The following is a 10,816-nucleotide window of genomic DNA, read 5'->3' as shown; positions in this document are numbered from 1 at the left end:
AATTTTGTTGTAGAGAGAGTATAAGCAATAATAGGAAGGAACAAGGGGTTTTGCTGGTTGAGATAAGGATAGCTATACAGGGCATTGACTCACATTGATTTCCTGTGCGTGGGTGTTACCTTCTAGGTTAATTCTTTTTGATCTAACTTTTCTCTAGTACCTGTTCCCCTTTTCCTATTGGTCTCAGTTGCTTTTAAGGTATCTGCTTTAGTTTCTCTGCGTTAAGGGCAACAAATGCTAGCTAGTTTTTTAGGTGTCTTACCTATCCTCACCCCTTCCTTGTGTGCTCTTGCTTTTATCATGTGCTCATAGTCCAATCCCCTTGTTGTGTTTGCCCTTGATCTAATGTCCACATATGAGGGAGAACATATGATTTTTGGTCTTTTGGGCCAGGCTAACCTCACTCAGAATGATGTTCTCCAATTCCATCCATTTACCAGCGAATGATAACATTTCGTTCTTCTTCATGGCTGCATAAAATTCCATTGTGTATAGATACCACATTTTCTTAATCCATTCGTCAGTGGTGGGGCATCTTGGCTGTTTCCATAACTTGGCTATTGTGAATAGTGCCACAATAAACATGGGTGTGCAGGTGCCTCTGGAGTAACCTGTGTCACAGTCTTTTGGGTATATCCCCAAGAGTGGTATTGCTGGATCAAATGGTAGATCGATGTCTAGCTTTTTAAGTAGCCTCCAAATTTTTTTCCAGAGTGGTTGTACCAGTCTACATTCCCAGCAACAGTGTAAGAGGGTTCCTTTTTCCCCCGCATCCTCGCCAACACCTGTTGTTGGTGGTGTTGCTAATGATGGCTATTCTAACAGGGGTGAGGTGGAATCTTAGCGTGGTTTTAATTTGCATTTCCTTTATTGCTAGAGATGGTGAGCATTTTTTCATGTGTTTTCTGGCCATTTGAATTTCTTCTTTTGAGAAAGTTCTGTTTAGTTCACTTGCCCATTTCTTTATTGGTTCATTAGTTTTGGGAGAATTTAGTTTTTTAAGTTCCCTATATATTCTGGTTATCAGTCCTTTGTCTGATGTATAGTTGGCAAATATTTTCTCCCACTCTATAGGTGTTCTCTTCAGTTTAGAGACCATTTCTTTTGATGAACAGAAGCTTTTTAGCTTTATGAGGTCCCATTTATCTATGCTATCTCTTAGTTGCTGTGCTGCTGGGGTTTCATTGAGAAAGTTCTTACCTATACCTACTAACTCCAGAGTTTTTCCTACTCTTTCCTGTATCAACTTAAGAGTTTGGGGTCTGATATTAAGATCCTTGATCCATTTTGAGTTAATCTTGGTATAGGGTGATATACATGGATCTAGTTTCAGTTTTTTGCAGACTGCTAACCAGTTTTCCCAGCAGTTTTTGTTGAAGAGGCTGCTATTTCTCCATCGTATATTTTTAGCTCCTTTGTCAAAGATAAGTTGCTTATAGTTGTGTGGCTTCATATCTGGGTCTTCTATTCTGTTCCACTGGTCTTCAACAGACATTTTTTTGTTGTGCACTTAGGTGACTCTCATTTAAACTGAAGTTTGGGAGCCCAAGTTTGAGCTGAAAGAAGGGGAAAGGAAGATGCTTTGGAGGAGGTAGAATGGCTGACTCTCCATGGGAAATGCTGCAGCAAGAATTTTGATGTAGGCAATGGAATATAAGCTAATTGGCTCATTGTCCTCAAATATTTTTTTTCCCTGTCATACATTAGATTTCATATTCCCCTGTATCATCACAGGACATACTCATGCATTCTGTCAGAGAAGTACACATCCAACTCAAAGACTTTGGAGTGAAAAGCTTTGACCAATGGGATGTGTACAGTTGTGACTGCTTTGCTTATCTACCAACCCGAAGTCTTATGTACAGTTGCATGATTTGGCTTAGACCTTCTTGCTTTTGTTGTCCATGTGCCCTCAGGCTTGTCACAGATAGTGGCTAGATCCTCAGTCTGGGTTCCAAAATGAGAAGACAGATGGAGCCCAGAGGAACCCAACAGAGCTCAGCCAGTCCTAGAAGCACCACAGTCAACCTGCAGCTCCCCAGAAGGCCTTATGAGAAGTGAGTGAACAGTGATGCTGTTGTAAGCCATTGAGCTCTCACTGTTGCTGTTTCTGTGACAAAACTGACTAGTGCAGGGCATGAGCAGTAAGAGGAGAACATATTTCTCACCAGACTGTTCAAACAGGATTCTTTTTCACAGAGGGATCTCTGTGTTGTGTATATGTGCATGTATGAATGTGGTGTTTAAATAAATACAAAATGACCCTACCTTTCCACAAAAAAATTACTATTGTGTTAGTAACAGCCTTGTCTACTGTGTATATATTAGTCTCTAGAAATAAGCTTGGGAGGGAGGCGGAAATTTAAAATTAAAATAAGATAAATTATTGGTTTATTAACACTGTCTCTTTGACTGCTTGCTTATTTGTCTTCAGAGTTGTAGAATCATGACATTTTGGCTCTGAAAGGAACCAAAAGTCTTGAACGATATTCTTATCCAACCTCTCACTTTTACTCATCCAGAAACTGAGACCAAGTTCCTCTTGCTCCACATACCATTTATTAACTGGGTGACCTCAGACAATGAAGCGTCTTGAAGTCTTGATGGACATCTGTGTCCTCATGTGTAAGATGAGGTAAAGTCGGCTGCAAAGCAGTGTCTGGCATGAAGTGCCTTGGCCAAGTACCTGATAAGACAATCTTTGGAGCATTGAGAATGGGCTCTATGCACACCTGAGGAAGTTAAGTTCAAGGAAAAAAATCTTAAGAATGTGTCAAAAGCATTTTTCCTAATTCCTGCTTTTCAAGCAAATGTAAACCCCTGACACCTGGTCTATTGCCACTGTTGCATCTTGAACACCATCATCAAAGTTCCATAGCAGTAGTAGTCTGGTTTCCTATGTGAATTCAGCTTTCCCCATAGTGTCACTTTTATACATGTCTACAGGTGCTGAACACTTGTTGAGTGACTGACTTTTTAGTGAATATTTTTTTTTGTCCAGCAGTGCTGAGGATTCAATCCAGGGCTTCACACATGCTAAGCAAGTGCTCTACAACCAAGCTACACCCCAAGCCTGACTGATTTTTTCATAAGACCATATAAAAACACTATTCTCATTTACAGATCCACTGAAAGAACAGTTGGTCTTGAGCTGTGCAATTCTTTCTTCCTATTAATCAGTATGCCATCTGCATGTTCTCAGATCTTGATTCCTCCAATAACCTTTTCATGTGCTTTAATTTGAACAAGGCTACTGGGTGGTTGGTCAGTAGTGGAAATGAATAAAAATTTCAATACCAGAAATCAAGGAAATGTGAGGGCTCCAAAACCAGGCAAATATTCAATTATAAAATTTTCAAATGGCAATAAAATAATGATACTCAGCATATTCTCTGTTTTAATTTTGTGCATTTTCAATGAGAACATATTTTTGGGAGATCATTGCACAACTGTAAATATTTAAAACATACCATTTGGGAAACAAAATTTTTTTAATCAACTAGATAAACATTTCTAAAATGTCCCTATCTTCTTAATTGAAACTTTCCATGGGTGATTGAGGCACCACTCACCCATGTGAACATTTCAGTTATGATGTAATATGGTAGACATAGGATACTCTACAGAGCATGTATAGAGACCAAGCTCCTACACCAAGGACTCTGCTTAAATCAAATACTTAGGATTTATTCCAGCTTCTAAATCTTATTTTGCGAGCTCCCCCACCTTCTCTCCATCTTTTTCACCCTTCTCTCTTCTTTTTCCCAACATTCAATTTGACAGCTAATAATCCTCTGCTTTGCTAGTTAACACTCTTCTAGCAAACCTAACTTTCCACTCTACTGTTTCTTCTGGCTTATGAACCATAAACTTAATAACTAAATTTTAGAAAATGAAAGCAAGTTAAAATGAGAATAACTAAGTTCTAGGGAGGACTGAAGGAGTTTCCTTCCAGTCCTGTAGATAAATGAGTTTTGTTGAAACTATTTTGACCAAAATCCTATTTGGCTTGCTTCCTGGTGTTCATACATGTTCCAGATGTTTAAGGTTGCTGATATGTGAGCTTTAAGCAACAGTGCAACCTAAAAGTGAGACAGTGGCACTTAGAAAAATATAGGATGCTTTAGAAAAACACAGTATGCCTAACATTTTTCAAGGCAAGTGCTATTGACTGTTATAAAAGGTTCCCTTTCTATATTTCTTAATAATCCCACCATGATGTTTATTTCTATGAAGAAACCAGAGTCCCAAATGCCAATTTGTTGATAAGCTTCCCAGGCCAAAGAATAGAGAATGGGCTTGTGCAAACATCTACATATTTGTCTACTACGACAATGGCCTGGCACATCCCAATAAATCATTTTTGACTACCTGCTTTAACTTTACAATAATAACGTAGGCTTATTTGGATAGCATATAATAAATAGTGTGTCTTCCAGACACTACTTTGAAACCCATGAAAAGCAAAAAAAAAAAAAAGATTGGGTAGTCAATATTTAAAATTTAGTCAAATTTTTCTTATCTTTGTGAACACTCCTCTTCGTAGTTTATCTGTAATAATTTTACATCCTTGGCCTGGCAGAGATCCTGTTGTTGAGTCACATGCTCTCAACTCAGATTTAGAGACAGAAATTAATTTTAATATTACAGGGCCAATATAACTTGGAAAGGAAGTTTGCTGTTTTGCTGATTCCCTAAGTTCTATCAATGGTCAACTTATTTTCAAGACAAAACATACCTTGGGATGCTTTTCACAGGTGTATCTAAGCAAAGGGGCTGACTGTCACCTGCATTTCTTTCTTTTTTTTGTGGAACTGGGTTTGAATTCAGAGCTTTGCATTTGTAAAATAGGCACTCTACCACTTGAGCGACACCTGCAGGTCCCACCTGCATTTCTGGAATGCATTGAAAGATCTTACTATAATCTTCACCTTTTATTTAAAACTCTGTAGGTACCTGTGCCAGGCTCATGGAACTCTAAGGGCCCCAGTGGATCAATATGGGAAGAACAGCAGGTCATGTTCACTTTCATATCGTTCACACTTCAGATGAAGGGTTTCCAGCTTAGCACAAGTGTCCTGAGCACACAGTAGCACTTAAATGCTTGCAGAAGGAAGGATGAGTAACCAGACGTGACAGCTTCTAGCAGGCAGCCTTCATTCTCACCTTCCACCCATATGGGATCTACATAACCCTGAGTCACTTCATGCATTAACAAGAGCAAGGATTTTGTGGTTAGACAGGGTTGAGGAGCCTAGAGCACAGCGCATATCAAATGCTTGGCAAAACTCCTTACTAGGCATCTGTTTTCTCCTCTAAGACTCCTCCCCTGATAGCAGTTGCTATACCTTGCCTCTTTATCTTCCCTCCTACCTCTCTAAAATCCCTTCTGTGGTACCAAGCAGTTCTGCAGTCAGCTCCAGCTTGCATATCTCAGTCACCAAAATTCTGAACTGATTTCTAGAGAAACAGTAACCATTATACCTCATGGATCTTAGTGTTTCTATCATTTGTCTTGTTAAAGTCTTTGCTTGCCATAGATGGTTCTCTCTATGCAGGGATATAACTACTAGGAAAATGTAAGGTTTCCATATTGTTTCAGAAGCAATAAAGATTGGCAAATGTCACCCAACAGAAAGCCATGCTGCCTCCTCCTCCTCATCACTTTCAGCTTTCCCTTCTTCAGGCAGGGACTTGTGTTTTCCAAAGCTGGAGAATGCACTGCCTAAAGAACACCCAGACCCTGACCTATTCACAGTAGCACTGATAATTAATCTGACTTATTTATCTCTCTGCAACCCTCTATTCTGCTCATTAATGCAGTGTGTGTGTGTTTCTTGGTGCTCATGTTTAATATAAGGCTCCATACATACAGGATGCCCAGTAAATGGTTCTGAATAAGTGAAATGTATTGGGTGTCAGCTACATGTAGCAGAAAGTAGGTAAGGATTTTGTACTCTTAGAGGGCTATTAATCATCTGAATATTTGATTGAGGAAGGTACCTTCTTTATCTTGGGTGGCTTAAAAATTGATAATAATGGTGATGTGTGTTTTAATAAAATTTTTAGTTGTTGAAGTATTTTCATATAAAAGATTTTTTTCATTCCTTTCCCAATCACGGGAGATTTCAGGATGGTACCATTAAGTATATGAATGCCAGATGGTCCAGTGGGACCAGCACTTTGTCTTTTGAATGTAAATTGGTATAACCTTTTCATAATGCATATTTAAAATCTTAAGAATAGTAAATACATTTTGAATCAGAAAATACATTTCCAGAAATTTATCCCAAATGAAGAGAGATGTACAAAAACAATTCCAAATGAGGAGATTCTCCCTAGTACTATTATAAAAACAGAACATTAGAAAGCAATATAAATATCAGATTGTAAAGGATTATTTAATTAGGTCATGGAATAGGCACAAAATGAAATATTATATAACCCTTAATATAATGTGATAAAATTTCAATGACATAGAAAGAGGTGAAGAGTAGAAAGAACTGGGTACAGGAAGTAGATGTGTTTGATCCTAATGTTAACATTTGCATCTGCAAAAACTACAACTGTAAATGTACATATACTTAGTAGCAGTGATGATCCATGGGAGGATGATTCTAAAATAAATAATGATTACTTTATAATATAAAACAGACCATTACTAACATACCTAACTAAAACCAAAAGTTATTACTTTTATAATTGAGAAGAAAATTTCCAATCAAAATGTCAACACCACAGAACAATTCCCTTATGAAAACCTGGCATTTACTGGGGCAAAACCATAGGATAGAATATAGAAATGAGTCCTATGTTTGTGGTAATATAGTCAGCATTGTCTGGCAGCCAACCTCCATGTGTTGTCCTTGTGTGTAGCTGAGGCTGTGCCCATGTCTTTGGGTATGGTGAAAGATTTCAACAGTTCTTGTCCCACAGGCTACTTGTTTTTAAGATTTGCTCCTACTTCTCCGAATTCCCTCACTATGTCTGTTTGAGGTTTATTTAAAATACCCAGGGGCGGGCAGCCATTATTTTCCACTCATTATCTGACAAGTGGGTAAAAGACAATTTCATGCAAAAGCTCTATTTTCAGGACCTCTGAGAAGGGTTGGGTCATATTATTAAAGAATTTAGTAAGTTCAGTAGGGTTTTTGGTCCTTGTTATGCAAAGCAAGAGGAACTGGGAGTTCCAAGGGTGGTAACAAGGGGAAGAGCACAGAAAAAGCCTAGAAGGCATGAGGTCTGATCATCTCCCACTTCCTAAATGCTACAAGCAGTCCCAAAGTTCCTTTCTTCACTCTCACTTGTCCATCTTGTACAAGCACATCCTGTTTCTACCTGATTGAGTCACCCTTTATCACTCAAGTACAAGATGTTCTTTCAAACTTGCTTCTTCATTCAAAACATCTGGGCTACTTATCTATCAACATAATTGCTTGTCTCTCTTACTGGCTTATATTCACTTTGTTTTCCTTCTATCCATTTTGCTCGGCTTTCCTCAGAAGCTCTCTGTTAGCAGAAAATCTACCTGTTCAATTAGAGGGGTAATGGCCAAGGTCCTTAGTGAGGTTAGGAGTAGGGCAGTAAATATTCCCATTGCAGACTCTGAGTGAAAATGGAGAGAAGAGGGAGAAACCAAGATTTAGCTCTTTCTAATACATTTTCAGAAAATAGCCAGGATAGCTTATTATTGGCTAGAATGTCCATCCATTCATCCATCCATCTTTTGATGCAACAGGTATGTGCAGGCTCTGAGAATGCAACGTTGTGCTGAAATAACCCAGTTTGTACTTATGGCCTGATGCAGAGAGAATCTAGTAAGCACTTAAACATAAATAACACAAGTACTGAGTAATAGAACAATAATGTCACCATTTATAAATTGGCAGCCATTTTATCCTCAGACTTCACTTGAGAAACTCCCAAGGACAGCCCCACCCTTAACAGAAATTCCTGTGCTCTAAGTCAGCCCCACCCCTACCAGAGACTCCTGCACATGTGCTAACTTCCTTAACCTTCCTCTTCTGTAAAAGCCACGCCTGGCCCAGATTCGCTGCTGCGCCATCTTTCCCCGGCCAGCCTGGCAGTTTGGGCCTGCCATTAAACTTTGCTCTATGGACATGAGACTTTTCTCATGAGCTTTCTTGTGAGCAGCATTTTTCCTAACACTGAGAACAAGCTTTGTAGGTGCCATGACAGCCAACACCAGCAAGATTTGACCTAGTCAAGTAAGTGAGGGGGCTTCCCTGGAGAGGCTGCCTTGGAGACAAGGAATAGAGAGCCTCTCTTCCTTTCACAACACAGCTTTGTGCATCACTGAGTCTGGCAGACACTGCTGGTTGCTTCTTCAAGAATTATTTCTCCATTTGTTTTTGCATTGAGTCCAGTTTTGTCAGGCATCAGATGTCCAGCCCAAGAAGATGAAGAAGTGCCAGTCTAAGCTAACCATGATAAACTTATTCACCTTTTGTCTGTGATTGACCATTTAGTTCTGGCCACTGAGGTACAGTAGAAGTTTTCTGGGGGCTGCTGGGAAAGCTTTTCCTCCTTAATGAAATAAGAGACTTCTCCTAATGGAAAAGGGTCTGGCTCCTTGGAGATATCTTGAGCTGCTAAATCAAACCTGGAACCAGTTTTCTCAGAACTTCTTAGGTGAGTGTTTAATCCACCTTTAGCCAGGCATGCTATGGCTTGTAGATCAAAGCATCCTATTTGAGGCCTGGGGCACAGCAGGACACAAGAGGGAGGATTGGAGTCTCTGTTTCTTCAGCTCTGGGAAGAAGTAGAGTGCCCAGAGCAAAGCAACCCTGCATGGCCCATTTGCCTTGGGGGCATAGATAGCTCTGTTGTCTAATTTTCATATCTAGTGGCTTAGACTTAGGGAAAGGAAGATGTTGACTCAGAAGCAATAGGTTATTGTTACAAAGAGAAGGAAAGAAGCGTGTTGACGGGGGTGTTGCTTTACTGCTCAACATTTAAAGTGATTATTTTATCTTTGTTATCTTCAATATTGCTTTGTCTGAGTATCCTTTTGATTTTTTTCTTTTCAGTTTTCAGGACAGTGGCTGATTTAGTGTTAGAGTTCGTTAAAAATAAAGTCTAATAATTACTTTGCATATACTTATTTATGCACATGCTATGTCAAAGGAAAATAATAGAATCTGATCTGCTGTGTAGTTAAGCATGTAAAAGACTTCCATACATTGTGAGTTCTTTCAAGGTTGAGAATAAGTAATGAATGCTTGACCATAGACTATTGAAAGTCTTATAAACGGACAGATTTGATTCAATTTTCTGGATCCTTTTTCTAGAAGATAAAAAAAATCCATTGTCATGTTAAGAGTCCCCCACTGCAGAGTGAGTGTTTTGAGAGCTGGGAAGCAACATCTCCCTGTGTCTTTTGCACAGGAAAACAGATTCAGTAGATCTGGTGTTCAAAGTTCCATAAGTACTATTGTTTCACCTTTCCCAGCATTTTTTTTTTTTTGTAGGGAAGGGCCTCTGAAAAAGTTACATAGCTTTCTAGTGGTGAATCCCTTTGCCTTCTGGCTCAGCAATTGCATTAATCATTTTGTAAGACAGAGTCCATGAGACTACCATGTTTTGTTGTTGACTTGGCACTGGACATGAACTGAGTTTGGAGCATGATCTGAGGAAAGGTCCCACAGTTTGATGTTGACACACTCAGGGGCCTGGATAGGTACTAAGTAACCCCTGTCTCTTTAGAGAGGTTATGTGGGATGTAGACAGAATAGATGGCTTGTTCTGCCATTTACTGGCCTTATTGACTTTGGTATGTCTCCTTCTCTTTCTAGCATGTTTTTTTCTTGTATAAAGAAAAGGGGGTCATATCTGCCCTACTTCCCTCAGCTGATTATTGTGAAGATGAGGTGGATGATTGTGAAAGTGCTCTGCATGACTGCAAAGTACTCCACAAGCATGAATCACTATCATCAGCAATTATAACAATTTGCTTTTTCACTGTCATCAGTAAGGAATAGGAATTGTCTTAGAAACCCTCCATGTTCCTCAGATTGTCTGCATGGAGGTCTAATTCCCAATGGAGTAGATGTTCCTTTTTTCTTCAATGTTTTTGATTTGGAAAGTCCCAGTTCTAAGAGTGAACTTGTTTTGTGGTACTTGGGACTGGATTCAGAGTCTTGCACTTGATAAGCAAGTGCTTTACCACTAAAGCCATACCCCTTCTTTTATTATTTAGTTTGTTTTTTTAGCTAGGGTCTTATACTTTTTCCCTGGATGGCCTTGGACTGTGATCCTCTTACCTCTACTTCTCCACTAGCTGGGATTACAACTGTATGCCATCCAATTTGCCCTCTCAGTGGACTCTTGAGTTCTGTTCCACTGCCCAGTGTCACCAAAACAGTGATTTCCCTTTTGCTTGGAGCCTACTTGCTTTTGCGTGTAAGTAATGCTCTGGGTTCTTCTTTTCTCAGGATTCAGGATTCCTCTTGCTTCACAAGGAGCCCACAAAGCTAAGGGCAGCCAATGGAGAAAATGGGCCTGACAAATAGCCTCAGTCATTTAGTTATTTTTAGGAGCTTTGTAACAGGATAGATACACACTCAGTAAGGGATGGGCCCTTGATAAAGCATGTGAAGTTTGTCTCTATCCCCTTTTCATGTTCTCTTTGGATTTCTGTTACTTCTCCTACTCTTCTCTATCCCTCCCTACCAAACTTTTAATGTCAGGTTGCCTCTCTTTTCCAGAACTCTCCATTGGCAGGACCAGCTCAGCCTAATAGAACTCTCTGTGATGATGAAATTGTTCTAGTATTCCCCATCTAATATGGTGGCCA

General features: G+C 39.5%; 1 protein-coding gene across 4 annotated transcripts in view; it reads right to left on the bottom strand.

Annotated features, from left to right (window-relative positions):
- Window positions 1–10,816, bottom strand: part of Prlr (prolactin receptor) — a 170,084-nt gene that overhangs the window by 26,632 nt on the left and 132,636 nt on the right. The window lies entirely within an intron of this gene.

The sequence above is a fragment of the Castor canadensis genome, chromosome 6, assembly GCF_047511655.1.
Source record: "Castor canadensis chromosome 6, mCasCan1.hap1v2, whole genome shotgun sequence".
Classification (NCBI taxonomy): domain Eukaryota; kingdom Metazoa; phylum Chordata; class Mammalia; order Rodentia; family Castoridae; genus Castor; species Castor canadensis.
The sequence above is the reverse complement of the archived record's forward strand: the minus strand, read 5'-3'. Positions and strand labels throughout refer to the sequence as shown.